Below are 20680 nucleotides of genomic sequence, written 5' to 3' on the forward strand. Positions count from 1 at the left end.
CTACTAAATATGTCCCCAGGACCCAGTCCAGTTTTACATCCCTCCAAATTCAGGGAACTCTGACAGAAGCTTTTGTTTCAGGCTGAGTCCTCAGCTAGGATTCTGCTACTGAAATGCTAATGTACCTGTGTATTTTTTCCTTCTAAACAGATTTCTTGAATTTTTTTTTTCATTTTGCTGTTCTCGACAAGTCTTCACAACCCCAAGAGTTCATGAATATACTGGTTCTATCCATACAAATCCAAACTGTGACAAGCTAACACATATACCTTCTGTTATGAGCTCAATGAGATGTTCGTGTACATGAATAATGCTTTACTCCATGACTAAGAGTAATGATATCTTAGCCTTTTGTTTTCCCCTTTTCCTCCTGATCTTTCTATTAAATATACAAAATAAAAGCGTTTCCTCACATAACTTTATAGGTTTGAATAGAAAATTGTGAATTGTGAAGAGGCAAGTTGAAAACTACCAGTGAGAATAACAGGACATTGAAAGTCAATTAGTTGCAAGGCATTGGGATTTTGGGAAGAAAGTATCATAATAGTACCACATAATAGCTGCATTATAAAACTATAGATTCTCTGCAGAGCAATGTTAATGAGCTCCTTTAAAACTTCAAGGAAGGTTACAACAGTCTAGACTCACTTGCTGCCTTAGTCTAATTTAGGCATACCTTGATGTTTCTACAGCCACTTGATGCTGACTAATGGAGGAAACTTCATAGCCCACTAAATGTGCAGCTGAGTTTACAAAATATATCAAATTTAATAATAATTAATAAAAGCCTAAGTTATATCACAAAATGAGCTCGATTACAAAATATAATCCAGTAAAGCAAAATGATACAAAATGCAAGTAAAAATAAAGTAAAATATTACATTTAAGGGTGGAAGATACTGAAACATTAACATATTACATTTGTGTTGTTTGTTTGTTTCTTGTTTTTTTTTTGTTTGTTTTGTTTTGTTTGTTTTGTTTTTAGAAATTACTAAATTGAAGTTTTAGGAGTTGAGGCAAAATGTATTGGCTCCCAAGTCAAGTCTTTGACAGGATCAAGACGTTGTTTATTCAACTATCAGTAAATTCATTACAAAGAAGCATGAATGCACAAAATTTCCTGGTGATACTGAGTGTTCTGAGCTCAGATGGTGCAGGGGGCTCCACTGATGACACTCATTCTTCCGCCTCCACTCCATTCAGATATGCTGCTACATGTCACCAGGACATATTAAAATGTAGCACATTTCTTAAAAGCTATTCAATTCTTTCTCATTTCCGTAGGTGCAAGAAAAATGCTTCTGTTGGTTCAGGCATTGATAAAGTAATAGCAATTTCTGCAAGCTTAACTATTCAACTTTATTATTTATTTGGAGAAATTTTATGGAACTGGGCAGGGAAAGTGAAATTGAGGAAAATGTATTGCAGTTTACAGTTAAAAGAATTTGGTAATTAGCATAGAATAAGAAAGAAAAAAAACATAGCAGAACACTCCTGTATATAGATACTGGCAAGCTTTTTTAATTTTTATTTTTTAATAGAAATGTTCCTTTCTTTCCCTTTGCAGAGGATTTCAATGAGCAGCCCATAGTCCTCTAATAGACTTACCTCTGTTCCTAAGACACCTGTAGAACCTTGCTAAGAAAATCTCCTCTGTGAGTAAGAAGCTGCAAGAAAAAATGCTGAAAACTAATGCTATACTCTAGTACCTCTACTACTTCAGCAGTTTTTTTTATATCACAGGTAGGCTTCTAAGGACCTACCCTAAACACCATGAAATCAATAGGAAAACTGCTTATGACTTCCAGAGCCTTAGGATCAGCACTTCAGTCTGTTGGGTTTTGTCTGTGTTTTTGTTTTTGTTGTTGTTGTTGTTGTTTTGTTTTGTTTTGTTTTAAAGTTGTATGAAATGTGCATAAGAAGATGCTTGAATGGCAAGGATTGGAGTTTCTTAATGTGGTCATTCAGCAGACAGGAAGCACTGGGAACTGGAACTTCTGAGTGCTGTTGCTGTGCTTTTCCACTGACTGGCTGTATGACTTATGCACACTGGCTTCTGCTGGAAGCTCCAGCTTTCTTGTTGCTAATCTATTGTTAAGAGTTTGAAAATAAATATGTGAAATCAATTTCTTTTCCTTCCTGTACCCAGCAGCTCCAAAATCTCAAATCCAGTATCTTTGGGGGTACTGAAATAATGCTTGAAGGCAGCAAAGTAGGAATTTCTAGGCCTGCAGGCAGATCTGCCTTGGCCAGAAAGAGAAAAAAGAATTGCATGCAAAGGTACATTCACAAAAGCATTTCTCCTTAGAATAATATATTCTTTCAGGTACAATAGAGTGCAGAATAATTCTGCTGAAGACAACACTATTACTGCAGGAGAAAAGCTAAGCTTGGCTCATGAAGAGCAGAGATCTTTCCTATTTTCCCTTATGGAAACTGTCATTCACAAGAAGACACGGAGGGAAAAGGAACAACGTTAAGGAAAAAAGAAGGTATAGGAGTGGGAGGCTGCCATGGTGATGACCAACCTTCCACTGCTTTAAGTCCTTAAGTGTATTACATTCTATATTCTGGATTTAATTATGGTGCTGGAGTGTAATGCTAATAACACTGCACAGTTTTATCTTCTCTCTCTGTCTGATGTACATCTAATTAAAATAGGCATTAATTAATATGTGCTGAACTTTAGGTGATTAAAGTATTATAAATAATATATTATAATTTATAGCACATGCATCATTGTAAAACAGTTTAAATTAATGTCACCAACTAAGATGTGACAATTCTTGAATGCATTGCCTGGCAGGGAGCAGAGCAGTGTAAAGTGACTCCCCACATCTCCATGTCCCAGCACTCAGTAAGAGGTCAGTTTAGCTGCCAGTCCCTGGGCTTCTTTCTCAAGCCATCTGCTCTATATAAGATGCAGGTTTTGACCAGGACGTTTTTTATGTCTTTGTGCTTTTAGTTCTCTAATTATCCCACAGCATCAATGTCCTTTTGTTGCGGGTGATACATGGGAGATAATTGAATATTGAAATCGTTTTTATTAACTTTCACAGGAGGCTTATGTAAGTTTTATCTTTGCATCCATATAATAGTTATGATTAAGGATGTACACCGTCAGCGAACTAGATCTCTTGGTCTTGAGTACCTATTTAGAGGATAAATCAAATGGGCACTAAATATGCTTGTGAATAGAATATGTTAGTACTAGGTCTATGCAAGAGCCAAGGCTACCTTGCTGCTAAATAGGGAAAGTCATGTTCAAAGCAGACAGACGTTTAAATGATCAGCACAGTGGTGCTACCCTAACATACATCTCTGGGATGACAATGTCTTCTCTTTCACACTCCTGCTGAGAGGATGAGACCTCCATGCCAGGAGTAATCTCCTTCAGATCTCCTTCAGGTGAATTATTATACCGGACACTCGTTTAGCTTTCAAGGAAAGGGTTAAAGATATACTTTTCAAAACGACTTATCTGTTCCGGCCTTCCACTCCCATCCCCTCCATACACACAGTAAAAGCTTCCTGTTATAGAAAGGACTCAAATCAAACACACTGGCTACTCAGTTTTGTGAATCTACGTCCAGTTTTCTGACCTACTATTTGGTAGCGATTCCTTCTTAGAATCACCATGGCAGCAATACTTAACTCATTCTGGTAAAAATAAATAATAATAATAAAAAGGTTTTTAGGCACTTTGTCTATGAAGCGCCATGCCAGTAGAAAAAGAAGATAAATTTTGTAATTTATTTCATGACAACACAATATTGGAAGCCTGCAATCAGTGGGAAGTAAAAACCTTCAAAAATAAAGCTACTAGGTGATAAGTTAGAATTACTGGTTGTCACATCTATCCACTGCTTTTATCCATAACTGTTCTTTTCCCTGTGTAAAAGTATGGCTTTATTAGAGTACACTGGGGCCCTTTAGACAGCATAAAGACCTCAGGGTTCCCAAGTTAATGACTGGTATTAATTACCACCAATATACAAATTTCCAAAATCACATACCAGTTGCTGTGTTTTATCTGAGGTATATGTAAAATTCCAGTCTCTTACCTCGGCTTCATGTACCAAGAGTTCCTCTAGGACAAGGCCACTTACAGGTGCCTTGGATAGATGGATCTGTTTGGCTGCTAAAAGTTTTTGCAGTAAAATGGCCTCTTCACAGACTTGAAGGGGGGAAAAATGAAGCTGTTGCTTCATTTACTCTCCTCTCTGAATTGCACTGTCATTCCAAATGTTGCAGTAATTAAGGAACAGGTTGGTTAATTGCTTATATAAAGGATAAGGAACAAACGTACAACTCTCTAGCCTTCTTCCTGATCTAGCTGTACCTATCTGTATTTTCTTCTGTTTGGCATCTGGCTTGTCTCTGTATTTCTCTCCTTGAGCCCTTCTTTAGTACTGCATTCACACAACCACCCATTCCTTGGAAGGTCTGAGACAGTCATTGGTCCTACCTCCTTGATGGCAACCCAATAGATTTGTCCAGGTTGCAGGCCCCCTTTAACAGACCTAAAAGTTTATTTGCAGACACTCCAAGCTTTCCCTTCTGAAATATCTCATGCTGGGGGTCTATGTTCTATAAATACCCATCAATGTCTACTTCACCATTACTCTTCAAATATTTCTTTCTGTTTTCTGTAGTGCTTATGAGTTACCAACTGTACACAGGACAATATTTATGGCCAACGGACTACTGTTATTTCTCACTAGCTAGGGCTGTCTCATTCTGTTCTTCTCACAAGAGGAAGAAGACTTGCAAAACTCCTTGCCAAAAGGCGTAATAGATGCAAAAATTTTCAAAGGACTGGCTGAAGCTCTTAAATAAATCCTCTGGGTGTTACTAAATACATAAAAATCATAATCAAATAAGTAATATCATGGGCTAAAATTATTAAAGGCAGACAGAGAAGCAAAAAAGCAAGAAGTTTGATATATGGCTTTCCTGTTTTTAGTGCTCCATAAGCACCTGCTTTTGGCCATGCTTTCTGATTTGTTTGGTTTTTTTTTTTTTTGTTTTGTTTTGTTTTTAATTTATTTATCCTTTGGCACTAGAACAAAAGATTGTCAAAATTTACAGGAGAGAAAACAGTGTTCAGGTATCTCTCAATGTCAATTCTACAAAGCAGGGTGAAACAAAGGCCTCCTTGCTCTACTCAAGTGGGCAGACCTTTGGTCTAACCCACTGTGATCACTCTTACATTATGCTTTTACTTATTTAAAATGGGAATCAAAATCAGTGTGCTTCAGTGTGCTTAGCACTCTGTGACCTTGTTTATTGCTTTCCCTGTAACGCAACTAAAGCAGTTACAAACACAATATTAAAATAGTGGCACCTGAGACAAAAAAAAAACAACTCAAGTTTTACCCCAAGTCTTTGATAACTGAAGTGCTCTGTTAAGATGTGAGCTGGAGAAGATCAGTGACATCTTGAACCACATCTTGAACAATAGTCTTTTCAATGAGAAGAGGGTGAAGCAGGCCCCAGTACATCTTTTACAAAGAATTTTGTGATGGTTTTCCTTGTGATTTATTTAATGGCACAGTATGAGAGATACTACTACAGGTTTTAGGTATTTTGTCCAGTGCATTTTCTACCAGTAGAAATTTAATAGAATCATTTTCTGCCTTTTTGAGGTATCAGAGGCCATATTGATCTTTCTCTTATAAATGCTGTTATTATGGTTTTCAATACCTCCCTGCTTATAAGAAGACAAGGACATTTGTTGGAGAGCATGTTTCTGTATATGCTTTGTAAATGAGCATAATTTTGAGAAATGGAGATTGCTTTTGCTTTTTTACTGAGGTTTCAGCTAGAAAAACAGTATTTACAGGAGGAAGAATTTTTGAACATTTGAAACCCAGAGAGGTTTTTTATTCAATAGTTAATATTGCCTTTATCTGCATTCTTTTATGTGGAACTACAAAGGTGATCTATCTGTCTGAATACTAGAACAGCTACAAGGTCTAATTTTACCTGAGTATGGTCTCTTAAGGAGGACTACAAGTTCTCATTCACTGAATGCTACTGTTTTCTTTATTGTTATCCTTTTCGTTGTTTATACAAATGCACTGCTTTACAAAATTCCTTAAAACTTATCCCACCTCTATAAGCAGTATTTCCCAGGCTGAATATGAAGACTTCCTCAGATAGAAGGGCAAATGACTTCAGTAATGCCATTTTATACCCAAATCCTCAAAGGTTATTTAAGCAGATATTCTCTTGTTGAAGCTGACTGGACATTAGTGCCTGGTGGATCTTAGCCCTGCTGCACCAAAGTGCTGGCAAAACCTGAAGATTTATGACTCATCACCAGCTCCCTGACAAGGGCCAGCTCTCAGCATTGCATTCCCCTGCTGTACCCACAGTCTGCAAGCAATGATAGTTGTCACGTGCTATGTTTCACACACAGCCCAGACTCCCGTGAATGTCTCATAGAAAAAACATTAGTTATTCTCCCTTCCTTTCTCTTATGCGTGCACAGTTGTGAAACTTATCCAGCTCTGTCCTGAAGCTAGAAAAAGTACAATGCTCCAAGTTAGCATCACACTTCACAGAAACTTCTCTGCTGTCTCTCATCCAACTCAGCTGTTAGTGCTGTCTCCAGACAGCCTTTGATCTAAAGCTCGGCCTATGCCAAACCAAGCATTTTTAGACTGCTTTAATCAGCCCGTGCAGTCTTTAATTTAATATCCAATTCACTTGAATTAAAATGGGACCAGTTCTAGTCTAGATTTTCTCAGAGACATTTTATGCAGATGGCATAGCCAGTCTGTATAAATGCACGACTCTGATTAATCTAAGCTTTTTTAATTAACTTGTGTCCAAAATCCAACCAAAAGGTTTTCCTGTTTGCTGTTGCTCTTTACTAGCAACATTATAGATGAACTAGTGACATCTGTAGCAAATGAAGGCTATATTGCCAAATGACTCTTGTAAGGAATGTGCAGTCTCAGTTTCTTTTTCATTTCCTTTTTCCTCCCACAGTGCTATCTGTAGGAACCTTCTGTTTTATTGTCTGTTCGTTTCACTGAAAACACAGTGCCTTTAATGTTGCCCAGAATTTGAGGTTTTCACCCAATGCACCTGTAGCCTTAGGAAAATGTGAAAAGCATTAAAGAAAATTCAAGAAATCTAGTTGGGCATCTTTGATTTATTTACATTGCTTTGAAAGCATTGTTTCCAGAGTGCGTACAAGATGATGTTCTTTGCCTCCTTCTCACCTCATTTTACATGGCTGCTTCAGAGGCAGACATTGGATGATGGGGTGGGCATGAGCAAGCTGTGAAAACCATGCCCTAATGTGCTGGCCTAGCTAGGGCAAATGTTCTGGAGGGCATTTCCCAGATGTATCAGTGAACATATTTTCAAGCTTGCACCCTGAAGAGTAAATATGTTTAGTTTTGAGAATATTTAAGCTTTAAGGCTGCCCTTAGCAGAACTGTAGCCATGGACTGTATAACCTTGGACTAGTTACTTACTATTTCTGCATTACTTCTTTTGCAGCTATCTGCAAGAATATTGAAGGATTATTTAATTATATTGAAGAATTATTGAATTATATTGAAGTATACGAGGTGTTCAAATACTGCACTTCAGTAGTCTGAACTTCAAACAAACAAACGAAAATCAACCGCCTGTATGTTGTTCCTTCTCTATTTTAATGTTTTTTTTCTTTGAGAGGACTGGGTAATAGAAGGTTGTTTGGATGGACAGGATGGAAGCAGAGTCTTTTACATTCTTCAGAACTGAAAAGGGCATACTTGTGCTCTTTTGGAGTCAGAAGGACTTTGCATAAAAATTTCACTGAATTATAAAATAATCAAATACACGAAGAATAGGAAAGGATGGTTCTCTGGCAACCAGTTTACTCACACTACATCTTCCTTTGTCCTTCACTACTAAGGAAATGCAATTAAAAAGAATACATGTGCTGAGCTGACAGGTACCAGAGACATCCAGTTTGCCATAATGTTGCTAGCAAGTCATTCTGTAAGCAAAAATTATCAGCAGGTGTGTTGTTCTTAAGTATATCCATCAGTACATGGGTAAACACACAGCCACAGCCTGAGATGTAGCTGTGCTGCTTCAATGGAAGAAGAGACTGGGAACATGTACACGGCAGACCTCCCTTCTTGGCAGGACATTTCCAGCTGATATTCATTTCACACTCCTAATCACACTTTCCAGGCTGGTGAACAAAACAGAGCGTAGAAAATTGAGTAATTTTTTTTTCCTTCTCCTCTCTTTTTTCCTTCTTTGTGAATTTCTTGAAGAAAAGTGACTGTGGTCTCAAGTTTTGGAATGAATCCAGCTATCAAAGTTCAATGGTGTAGTGGCAACTAACCGCTTTAATTCACTTTAAAGTTAGAGTAATTTAGCAAGAAAGGAATATATTGCAAAAAGCTATTTAATCCCACACATACATTAGACAGCAAATGGACTGTATGTTATTATTATATAATTTCAAATTTCTGTCAGTTGTGTAGTGGGAACAATTTTTTCGTACGGAGTGTTTAATTCTGGAAGTAATAGTTAGTGCGTAGTACTGGGAGGAAGTAGCAGTGGACAAAACCACCTGCAGAGTTGCGAATTTAGAGCCACTCTATAAATCCATCACTAGCTCCATTATTCACCCTATTTCAATTACAAACCACAGGTATTACTGATGGGAGCATACCAGTAGATATGGAAATTGGTTTCTCGGGACATGAAGTTTACAGGCTTTATTTGGTCTGCTGGTCTCAAGACTGGCTGAGAGGAGCTGTGCATGGCTGACAGCACCTCTGCGGCTTGATTCATACTGCAGTGCACTGGGCATGCTATGTCTAACACTGTTTCCTGGTATCTTCTGACAACCAGCTCAAAATCTGCAGAGGAATTTAACATACGTCAGCAGATAGCCAGTTCTGGCTTTATATTCTTATTTACATTCTTATTTTCATTGTGAACTCTGCCCCACATTTTGTGTATAACAGAATAGAAGCTAGTAAGCAGCAGCACCTGCAGACATACATCCCCACATATACATCCCCAGTAGCTGCTCAGCTCTCAAGGAAGCAATATGCAGAACCACATCTGCAGCCCTTGTCTGAGGATCACTGAATCAGCAAAAAGTATCACTAGATGAGATTTCTATGTCAGTCCACAGGTATATCTGTAAGCGTTCCTTCAGTGTTATTTTGTTTAATTAGGTCAGTTCTAGCAACACTTACCTAACTGTGTTTTGAAAGTGCCTAAAAGCAGCATTAGGAAGGTGTGAAGTGTTTCTGAGCAGCAAGCAGGTGGTGGTACATGAGTTTATTTCTTTAGAAAGAAAGAAAGTTCAAGTCATGTCTGTATAAGAAATGTCTCCAAAATCACAGCCTGCCATAAGAATGACAGCTTCCCTATGTGTCGTCGCCCCACACAAACAAGGGTTATGTTGGTAGGTGGGTGAGCCCAGTGGCAGCAGGCCCATATGTGTGGCTTCATAGCCAGGAACGAGGCTGGCCAAGCGGGACCAGGCCTTGAGGAGAGAGCACAGCCCAGCCAAGCACAGCTTGTGCCAGTGGTTCTGCTCCCACATTTGAGGCTGGTCCTGAGGCACTCATAGCAGCGTGTTAGGTGCTGAAGTGTGAGGCCAGCTTCCGCTTTATTTCCTTGACATAAGAGCTCAGACCTGTCTCAGTGTTGGTTTTGTCTGTGGAGATGAGCTATTCAAGCAGAAGAGCAACATACTGCAGCTTCCTCATGGCATAACGAAGGCCTTCTTGGACTGCATCAGATTTGTTACTAAATGTTGCTAGAGCAAAAATTGGCATGAAAAAACATCACTCCACTCTTCTGCGTTCATACAATAGCTATGAATTTTTTTGATTCATGCATTCTGTGCATATTTGCTGTGAGGATGGAGGGTAAGCAAATGATCATTAGACATTCAGACTTTCTTTGTAGGATGATGCAAAATTTGGACTCTCCAGATACATAGTGGCCAGGATGATTAAATCCATCAAGCATAACAACAGTAAGAGATGTCGTAAGGATGAGATATCGTAAGGATATGATGCAAACATTCTCAGTTCAGTGATGATGGCTGTCAGTAGAAGCCTCAAAATAAACATTTGATTTGTTGAGACTGTGGGCTTTTTTGGGGCCTGTTTCCAGAACTCTACATGTATAGCGGATATAGTCAAACAACCTGAAAGAATTTGCAAAGTCATGATGTATAAATCAATGATAAAAAATGTAAAGGCTGACTTCACAGAAGACAAAATTAGAATACTTGGAAATTCATAATGAGTACAGAAAAAAATATTCTTTACCAGAAGGGAACACATCTAAATCAGCATAGAAAATAGCAGTAGCCTTTAGTATTTTGTCTGGTGGTGCAATACCAGTGTAATAGTGTGTAAAGAATAGCAACCCATCCATGGCAGTGGCAGGGTGTTTCCACACTAGACTTACGTGCTGCAGTAGGAGCAAGACATAGTATCTCCCAACTTATTGCTGGACCACAACTCTGAAGTAACCTCAGTGTTCAGCAAGATACATTGAGTATGAACCTGAAGAGAAGATGCTTAAAATAAAGGTCAGATGAGACACTTACCCTAAAGCTGCAAGTGCCATTGAAATAATTGCTAGGTCCTTAACCTTTCAAGAAAAAATTAGCTGAACTGCAGAAAATGAAGGATTGAAAAATGAGGTGGCGGAGAGGGAGAGAAAACTGGAAAGAAAAACATGCTTTTAATTTGCAACCTGCTCTCTTCATCAGAATTACTTTAGGATAATCAGGCAGATGCGGATGTTTCCTTGAAGGTAATGCTTGAGTGGTGAAGGTAAAATGCAATGGTTGGATAAAACACGCTTGCAAATTTGACAGGTTACATTATCTTTTATTGACACCAGAACGGAACTGCCAGACTCTGGAGGCTTTATTTTTGCATCAGCCTCTTTTTTTTTTTTTTTTTTGATGACATCTGCCATCTTTAGAAATTAAACAAACTTTTTATTGTAGGGTTTTAGCAGATTATCTCAAACAGACTTGACTGCTTCTTGGTAAATTTTGTGATATATGATGTGCCTCTGACTTTAATCTGCATTTTTTTTCTTTTCTTTTTTTTTTCCTGTACAATCATTCAAAATAATTTATGAAATTCACTCTGTGTTATAATGTAACTTTGATCTGGGGAGACAATACCAGGGCAAAATAAAAGAAGATGGATTATAGTTCCTACATTAATAGACTTGCACCAAAAAAAAAAAGCCTTACACTTTATGAAATGAGAAAGATAAGAACATGAATTAATAATGCTTTAACAGCAGTGGCACAAAATCCTTGAACTGTAATGATCCAAAACTACTCCTATTGATTTAAAATCTATATTTAAGACAGTTAGGCCTAAAAGTACCCCCTTCAGTCACATCAGATATAGATTTTCAATTTACAGGATTGTTTTAAATCGCAGTCTTTAATTCAGAAAATACTCTACAAAGCTCTTAATGTTCAAAAGTAAATTCTTTTCCTTTCATCCTCTCATGTTATGCTAGTTAAAGTTTAAGAGTCACCATTGATAACTGGCTGTGTATAACTATGTCAAAGCCAAGTCGGATATCAGCAAAAGGTTCTTCACCAGAGACTGGTCAGGCAGTGGAACAGGTTCCCAATGGAAGTGGTCATGGCACTAAGCTTGCCAGAGTTCAGGGAGCATCTGGACGATACTCTCAGTCATATGGTCTGATTTTTGGGTGGTCCGGTATGGAGCCAGGAGCTGGATTCAACAATCCTTGTGGATCCCATCCAACTTGGGATATTTATAGTCCTATGATTCTATGAAAGCAGAGTTGCTGCCTCTTCTGCAGGGCTTGTCCTAGACTGAGTGGTTATAAGGCTTTGGTGCCTGGAATGAGGGAAATCTCACAGTCAATACAGATGAGAGGATGATTGGGCTCATGGAGAGCTAAGGTTACCAAGAACCGAACTGTGCCTGAGGTGATGCATACCTATTGAGCTATTGAGTACAACAAGAACTTGTGTTCATGCTAGTCATAAGCGTCTTGCTAATAATAAACAGAGATTGATGTTCTTAAAAATAAAGTTAGACAATTCTTCACTTTATATTGAAGTAGCAGCAATAAGAGAATTGATTATTGCTTTCTTGCATTTCAAGGCAGTTCTTGAAGACTTTGCTGGAAGCTTGCACTGTTCATTCAAAGGGAAATGATTAGAGCCTGCAGCTCCATTAATGTGCTAATATGTAATTAGTACAGTGTCACCTTAAACACCCAATTAATTCACAGTGGTTAGGTAAATTGTAGTGTGTACTCACATTTATTTTTCTGCAAAATGACTGAAATTTTTAACATGCCCTAGTGAGGCTGTCCTCTCTCAAGAGTAAGATGAACTAGTGTGGAACAGATGTGAAATTTAATTAGAAGAACAAAAGGGCATTTGTCACAAATCCAAAAAATGCAGCAAAGATTGGGGTTGGGAAAGAAAATTGATTTCAAGAGTGGCAAAAAATGTCTCCCTTAACAAATAATAGTAATGGGCAGAGAAGGCAGTATACAGATCCAAAGAGAAGAGCTATTTAACATCTAATGGCTTCAAGATGAAGATAGATCACTCTAGCTGAAGTCCAAATTCACATTCAGTGGCTTCAGCATAGCTGTGATGTGTTTCTGGAACTGGAAAATAAACTCTTTCCCATCTTGGGTCCAGACACATCACTAAATTTTAAGGGTGGTTTTGGTGGTGGAAGGCAGTTATTCTGAGACCTCCTCCTATAAGTGATTTTGATTTGTTTGCAGGGTCTGGAAGGCCAGCTCTCACCCCAGGGCAAGGATCAGTTAGATATCTCTGTAGCCATTTGAACAGTTAAATCTGTTCTTGCTCCTTAAGCAAACCACGGAGGTAATGACATTCTGGCTAATGATATCTCCCCTAATTGTTCCACAATGGCTCACTGTGAAGAGTATGTGGACCAGCTCAGGTGAGAGGCCAAAGTTCAGTGATGGTTCAGGCAGCAAGCCAACCAGCCTTCCATTCTCTGGGTAGAGGAAGTGAAAGAAATAACATGTGAGAGGCGATATGCAGACTTCGCCCTCGCTCTCCATCCCATCAGTATTCATCAAGACTCAGAGTTTATAGCCATGGCGTGAAAGATGATTGTCCTGTCAAACCAGGGAAATGAATCCTGAAGAATGAGCAGGTTTCCCATTTATCAATAAATTGACTTACCCCGTTGGTAGTATAAAACAAGGATGCTTTCTATAGAGCAGGATGCAGTACAGTGCATACTGCTCTGTATTTGAGATGTCTCACATCGCAGACAACCAGATTGTTCCAGAGAGGCTTGTGAACTCAGAGTAACTTCTCTTGGAAATGCCTTCAGTGAGCAAAAATGAGGAGACACAAAAGAAGGAAATATAGACTAATTAAGCAGAATCTTTTCTAACCCGAACGATTTTCATGCTTTTTCCAGAGGGCATCAGCAAATCTTTAAGGATGCAATTTCAGCTCTAACCTTGAATTTCCTTGCTGTAATAGGGATGAAGTGAATCTTTTAGCTTCATCTGAACATAATTTTTCTGTAAAAAGCAGATTAATTCTGGGTCCCAAGTTTCTAGTACTCCATGTTTTGATTTCATTTTAGTGCCTATATAGGCACAGCTTAGGGAATTGGTTAGACAGATGGAGCTTGGCATGATTTTTTTTTTCACGCTGAATGTAAAAATGATATTTTTTGTTCTTCTATGCAGCTGAGATAAGAAAGGCAGGTGGCTGGAAATAATTCTAGATAAATTATATCATTAATTGTAAAACTCTTAGAATACATCAAGAAAAAAAAAAGGGGGGGGGAAGTCTTCAAGATGCAATCCAGTGCTGTGTAACAGTGAAAACTGTTGTTATTGCATTAGTCATTAGACAACCTTAAGAGCCTTGCTGTTGTCAAGAATACTGACGACATTCCTTTTGATGCCCTCATCTGGAAAGATCTTTTAATTCATAGCTTTATCGTTTGCCTAATCTGGGCTGAAACTGGTTGAACTTTATGCCATAAAAGATAAGTCTGTAAATGAACAAAGTTGATAGCTGAGAGTTTTATTTGAAGTAGATAGGAAAGTGAAAAAAAAATTAAAAATCTTTCGAACAGAAGTTCAACATTTTAAAGCAAACAGCTTATGTAATTTACTAAATTCTATTAATGTGAGTACTTATCGTCAGAGTGCCTGAACAGCCATTCTGTGGGTCACCTTCATAAAAATAGCAGCTAACCACACTTCATTTCCTCTCCTGCTTCTTCTTCTAGTTTGTTTGGAGAAGCAAAAGTACCAAACAAAGTAGCAACAGCATAAAAGTGATATGTAGAGTCGGGGACAAAAAAACAATAAATCTGCCAAAGATATTTTGAACAGAGATAGCAATAATCTTGTCTTGTATACCTGGCTCCAAATTGCTGATCTTTATTGTAATGCACAGCAATGTACTGTACTGGGTTGACATTTATAAAAAAAAAGTCTTTTCAAGCTCTGCCTCTCACAGCATTTCAGCTGGGAATGAATTGTAAGTCCACAAGGAAAAGAAGACATACAAGTAAATACTGTTCTCATAAGAAATTCAACAACAGCTCTGAATATTTTTGTTAGCATCAATTTATAACTTGAGTTGAGCAAGCAGTAAAAAGAAAACATGCTGTCCTATGACTATTCTCTTGGATTCATAAGCAAATTTCATTTTTTTGGAACAATTCAGGCAATTGTTTTCTGTGGCTATTTGGCATGAAGTATTATTAGCAGGAGCTATTTTCCCCAATGCCCATTTTAAATTCAAAAGTTTGAATGCTTACCAAAAGTAATTTCTTGAGCTGCGTATTCACAGTGTCAATTAGTTAATTAGACAACTAACTTAATCAGGAATAAATCTTACATGACTTATATAATTAAGAAATGCAGTTTGATTTGCAAATATTCACAACTCCTTGCGAGTGATCTGCAAACCTGGAATTATTAATTATAAAGGCATTCATAAACAACTCCGCATTACAAATTTGGAAATGTTGTGATCCGTGTAAGGGCAATTTGCAAACAAGAAACAAAAGACAGAATTTGTTTATACATGATTAGTAGCTAATTATTTGCTTAGCTTTATTTATCATTGGAAGAAGAGGCGCTGGTAAAATTGCCGAAAAAGTGCTCTCAGTTTAGTTGTGGAGATCGTGCTGAGAAGGCAGTGGTGTTCATCATGGTGCTCATGTGGCTTAATGGAGGTCAGCTAAATGGCAGCTTTTAACTCTAGGCCTGAACTTGACCTTTCTGCCCTGTGCTGGCAGGTACTTGGGTGGTTTTTCCATTCACAGTGTTGACAATAGAAGTTGCACACAGTGTTATCTGCTTGCTGTCCACAAGCACCTGATTTCCATTCTTCTCTGCTTCTGTTTCACAGATGACACGTAGGTTGAATTCAAAAGTGCAGGAAAAGAGCTCTGCCTGCAAAAGGAGCCTGCACTCTGGAGGGTTTGCTCTAAACTATTGTGAGACCTCCGGCTACAACACAGGACATGGGAGCTTTTCTGAACCCTCGTGTCTTGTGTTGCAGCCAGAGGGGCACATCCTTTCAACCGAGTCTGAGACAAGTAGAAGAAACCGTCATGAAAGAGGTGGAAAGAGAGAGTGAGAAACGGGTGCGGGACTTCACTGAACATCTGAGAGAAGCAGACTCAGGAATGTGATCCATGGCATTAGCTTATGGAGCTCTCAAATCCAGAGGAGATGTCAGATTTCTGTCAGTTCTTGCATGCAGATTGAGAGATCTGAATCAGGTAGTAAAAATTACTGTGCTTATAACGCCACTGGCATTGGTCTTTTTTTTTTTTTTTTTTTTTTTTTTTGCTTTCTGCAAATTTGACTTGAGTCACTGAATTAAACTCTAGATGCTTTGCAAGTATTTAATGATCTGCCCGTTTGAGACTCAGCGCTTTTGTTCCTGTTTTTCAGCAGCTGTGAGCATGAACTTTTAGGAGGAATAGAATTAAGCAGCCTCAAGTACTTTGAGGAGAGGACATGCCTATGATTAACACTGACATTTTTTGTTTCTCACTGGGACAAATTTTTCCCTTCTTCAAGATCTGTCTTCAGGGTGAACCTCAGTTTGAGAAGGTGCTCAATGAACCCTTGAGGGAATGCATGAACCCTTTGGTTTCACTTAACTTTGCCATTTGCTCAGTACAGTGCATGCCAGTCTGTTCCATCTAATCAATTATTAAAGCATACTCAGCTGAAATCTTCCTTTTTAATACTTCATTAGACTTGGATAAATTAGTATATGAGCTTAAATATCTGCATTTAAAAAAAAATGTATGTCCCACTGAAATGCCTGTAAGGTGACTTTAGATTTGTATTTTGAGTTGTTGAAATGGATGATTAAAAATGCCCTAGTTCTAATCCTCCAATTTTCTACATCTTGTAGAAACTGAAAATTTATGTCTCATCGTTTGGCAGCAACCATGGTTGAGTTTTTGGGATAAGGTCTGAAAAGTTTAGATTATGTTTCCAAACTGTCAATGAACTTTCAGGTGCTGCCCCATTCTGTATTCATGGATTTCATTGTCAGTACACACAAAACATGTCTCTTCTCAAAGGATTAAAACCAGCAGAACCTGATTCTTGGGTCTCGTCACAAGAGTGATTGTTTTTGAAGATTCTCTTACCTGGTAAAGATTATGTTTTGGTAGCCAGATTTAGATTGCTGTTTCCCATGAGCAAAAGTAAAAAAAAAGGAAAAAAAAAAAAAGAAGAAGCAATTATATGAAAGGTAAATAAATATTCTCACCTTCACTTCTGTGATCAGGCTCAGTTGCCTGCACAGTCTGTGCAGCTATCATTTAAATGAGAGAGAGAACTTTAATTTAGCAAGCATCCTTCTGACTCAGTGCTGCTGACTTAGTTTTCAATGCCATTTACTGTACTCTCTGTCTCCTCCTGATCTTTGGTGCCAGTCACAGGAAAGTATTTGCAAAGTAATCCTTGGGAGACAGATGCTCCAGAGCCATCCACTGCCCCAATGGGTTGAAAAGCCCATTAGTCACCCCTCCCTAACCTCCCCATCTTTCAATCCCGGGAGCATAAAAACTGATGTTTGAAAGATTTCACTAGAGAATCTCAGCCTTTCAGTACTCCTAAATACAAGTCAGGGTCAGATGTTTTCTGAGGGAAAAGGGAGTGAGGAAAACTACCCAGTCTCAGAGGCCTTGGAGCAGAGAAAGTTTCAAGAGAAAGCTTTTGGATAGAATCTTGGAAGTCTGGCTACAAATCTCTGCAGTTCTGCTGGTTTCATAGAGCTACACCAGCTTACTCCAGGCTAAGCATTTCAACCATGATTTTCCTGTTTTTAAAGTATCCTGTATGGGCTAGCAAAAATTCCAAGAGTTTCTAAACTACTCACATTCAAGGATGTAGGTTGGAGGTGGGGGGAGTTCAATCTTCTCTATTCAGAATCTTTCCTTCCTATTGCATACATGATGCTTTGCACTAGAAACATAAATCAAATCATTTGTCAGAAAAATTACATTGACACTATGGGAAAGGGGATTTTTTTTCTCTGATATCTACCAGTTCAATTGTACTAGTGGAGGTGATTTTTCAAGCAGTTAGCCATCAGACTGAGTCAAACCCCTAGTTTAAAGGAACAAAAAACAGCAGTTAAATATAGTTTAATTTTTTTTTTCCAGGAAGTATTGTTATTATAAACTATAATTAGTGGTTTTAACACAGCAGTATTTCATTTCTCTTAAAGGAAAAACAGGTTCCTAGCTGCGCATCTTTGTTAGAGCTGTCAGTGTCTGTATTCATAAAAGGAAAAGAGCTGTGATCGAAAATGGGTAATTTCTTGATAGTTTAGGTGCATGCCATGCCAATCAGGAAAGCCTAAGCCTCCTAATGATATTAAAATAACAGAAAATGGAATTTTGTCAAACATTCAGGTATTTTTCAGAGGACTCATTTGCTCAAGTGAGAAGTTTATTTGTTGGCGATGGCTGAATACTTAATTACAGTAGCTGTGCTAAATATCACTGCTGGCGCTTGAAATATATTTAGATTCAGCTCCCTCTGTCTCAGAAAACACAGCAATTAAAATGCAGCACTGTAACTTAATGTAACTGATAATAGGTATAGGGCCAAGGAAGGCTTGAGATGTTGCCAAATGTGCTATGGAAACCATAGATGAAGCATGAAAATGGTGGGAACTTTTTCTTCCTCTATAAGTCGAAGCCCTTACTTCACTCCATCAGTGCAGGACACAGCGACACGGGGATTTTCAAGGCAATCTAGAGACATCAGGTATCTTTGACAGCAGTGGTCATGACAGCATTAGTCTTACTAGCCTGTAAGTTACCTGCTTCACAAGGCTCACCTCAATTAACAAACTGAAGCTTACTCCTCAAAGGACCTATGGGATTCCTTTAAAAGGCTTTCTTCTCTCGCTTGCCCTTCCACATGGGATACATAAAATCACTGTATCTTGAACCAGATCATGGGATTCCCAACTGGCCTGGCTTCTTGCACCATTCAGCAGAAGTTGACACAGTCCTCATATCTCTCCCTCTAAGGGCTCTGGTTCCCTCTTATGTTCCCAGATGGTGACAGAGGAGAACACACCATGTGGAGCACTAAATCTAAAAGCTCATCCCAAGCGTGCCAGAACCTCAAGTTGTTGAACCCATTTAAGGCTTGGATCATAAGACAGTCCCAGAAGAGAACACATAGCAGAATACAAGCTCTGATGCATCAGTCGTGGCTGTATTTTTAACACTGTTACGTCGTGTGAGGAAAATCAGACACTGCACATCTTGAAGGACAAAGTGGGAAGGAAATATCTGCTTGGCATATACTATTTAACTTTTCTGGAGGAGACTTGAATTGTGACATGTAGAAAAAAGCCTTCATTTTTACGGGCTCTGGACTTCCCAGGAGTTGCATTAACCTTGAAAAAGAGATGTAATAAAGAAGTATTCTCGTCCTCATTTAAGCTCTACTTATGCTTTGCAAGTCACACACAGTTCACTGAAAGAGTTTCTCTGTCACTCTTCAAATGGTGAACTTATTGATTGTCAGTGTTCCACACTGACAGAATGAAGAACTGACTTACCCTGGTGATCTACAAAGCAGTGGATATGTTCGCCCAGCCAGTGAGTCACTTGGAAAGCAGAGAGGTTGGCCATATTTGCAGGTGAATTCATCCTGTGATCACTTCGTAGAGAGTGCTAACAAGAGTGGCAATTTATTCATACCACAAAAAAATATTCTTATCTTTCATTCACAGCACCATTCTTAAAAGCTCCTTTCTTTCAGTGTGTTTTTAAATTGAATTATTGTATGCATGTTGTACGTCTTTATTTTCACTGAGAATTTAATTGACTAAAACCTCATTTTCAACTGAAAAAGACGGATTTGCTGGAAGCATAATAATCCATGCACCATTAGGCTTGGTTACAGTCAGGAAGGAGCAGTAAAAATGTCACCTCTTAGCTCAGGTCAGCTTCCTGAGAGGATCACAGGTGGTGTTTGTACATTTTACTGACTAAAATAAATCTTATTTCTCTCAGCTGTGAGAACAATGCAGTTAATGGAGAGCAGGGTGGGCTTCAGGTGGCATCCTACATATTCAGCAGAGATGAATTTTATCCTTTAATGAAGAATACCTTTCAGTAACCATAATACAGGGGAAACATCCACTAAGAGCCCTGGGTGAACTTCCAGTATCCAGAAAAAAAAGGTGTCCTGAAAGATGAGCCAAGACAGAAGGGAACCATGAGCATGGGTACCTGTCAGGGTCCTTGGGTGAGCAGGGTCATCCCATGATGTTCTCCCTGTAGAAAAAGCAAGCAGCAGCAGGAAGATGACAGGAATTTCCTCTGTGGTGCCAATGGTGCATCTTTCCCTTGCCAGGGAAGAACTGGATGTCAAGTGCCAAAGCAATACTGTGGGTTGTGCAGCATGGCTGGAGCAGGAGGGAGACATGCTGGAATTTGGGTATTCTGCTCATAGGAGTGGGCAGCAGTGCTCAGGACATACTGCAGTGCACTGAGATGGGTAGAGGGGGAAGGGTGTCCCAGACCCACAGCCCACAGACCAACATACATGGTCTCCTTCTCCAGAAGGCTTTGCATTTTGTGCATCTACCAAGGTCTTGGTAGATGCACAAATTGCTCTTTTGGTGTTGTCTTTATGATTGTTTCAGACACCTTTGATCCTCAACATCTGATGCAGGAACATGAAACCACACTCTCTGCTATAATTAGAGAAAGTGATGGAGTTATTTTGAATTCTGAAGCCATGAATTCAAGAAAAATTAGGAAAAGAGAGTGGTGCAGAAAAGGAGAGAAGAACATTGCAGGTGTGCATGGGAATAGCCTCCAATTTACTGAGGGCGAAGAACTACACATTCAGGATATGATGCTATGGAGACCTGTTGCCCTCATGCTCATCTTGAGCAACTACATCAACTTCTGCGGTTAGCAATGGATCATGAAACTCTGTCCCCCAGCTTTGCCACATGAGCTACTTCATTTTTCAAAATCATAGCAAACCAACAAGCTTGAATTCATTCACAAAACTGGCTCGGTTTACCTGGGCTGCATCTCCCTCCCGCATGGGCAGCGTGGTATTTCACACCGGGTTGTTCAGGCAG

The 20680-nt window shown here is 38.8% G+C and overlaps 2 long non-coding RNA genes across 2 annotated transcripts in view; one reads left to right on the top strand and one right to left on the bottom strand.

Moving 5' to 3' along the window:
* The window catches only part of LOC109366673 (uncharacterized), a 72422-nt gene that overhangs the window by 26457 nt on the left and 25285 nt on the right, over nt 1-20680 (top strand). The window lies entirely within an intron of this gene.
* LOC146544647 (uncharacterized) lies at nt 11462-17666 on the bottom strand. The gene is made up of 5 exons (XR_014882358.1): nt 17602-17666; nt 17435-17520; nt 16701-16738; nt 13232-13379; nt 11462-11891 (listed from the first exon to the last, which is right to left on the bottom strand). It is a non-coding gene; the product is annotated as an uncharacterized LOC146544647 (long non-coding RNA).

Source organism: Meleagris gallopavo, chromosome 3 (assembly GCF_905368555.1).
Source record: "Meleagris gallopavo chromosome 3, MGAL_WU_HG_1.1, whole genome shotgun sequence".
NCBI classification, from domain to species: domain Eukaryota; kingdom Metazoa; phylum Chordata; class Aves; order Galliformes; family Phasianidae; genus Meleagris; species Meleagris gallopavo.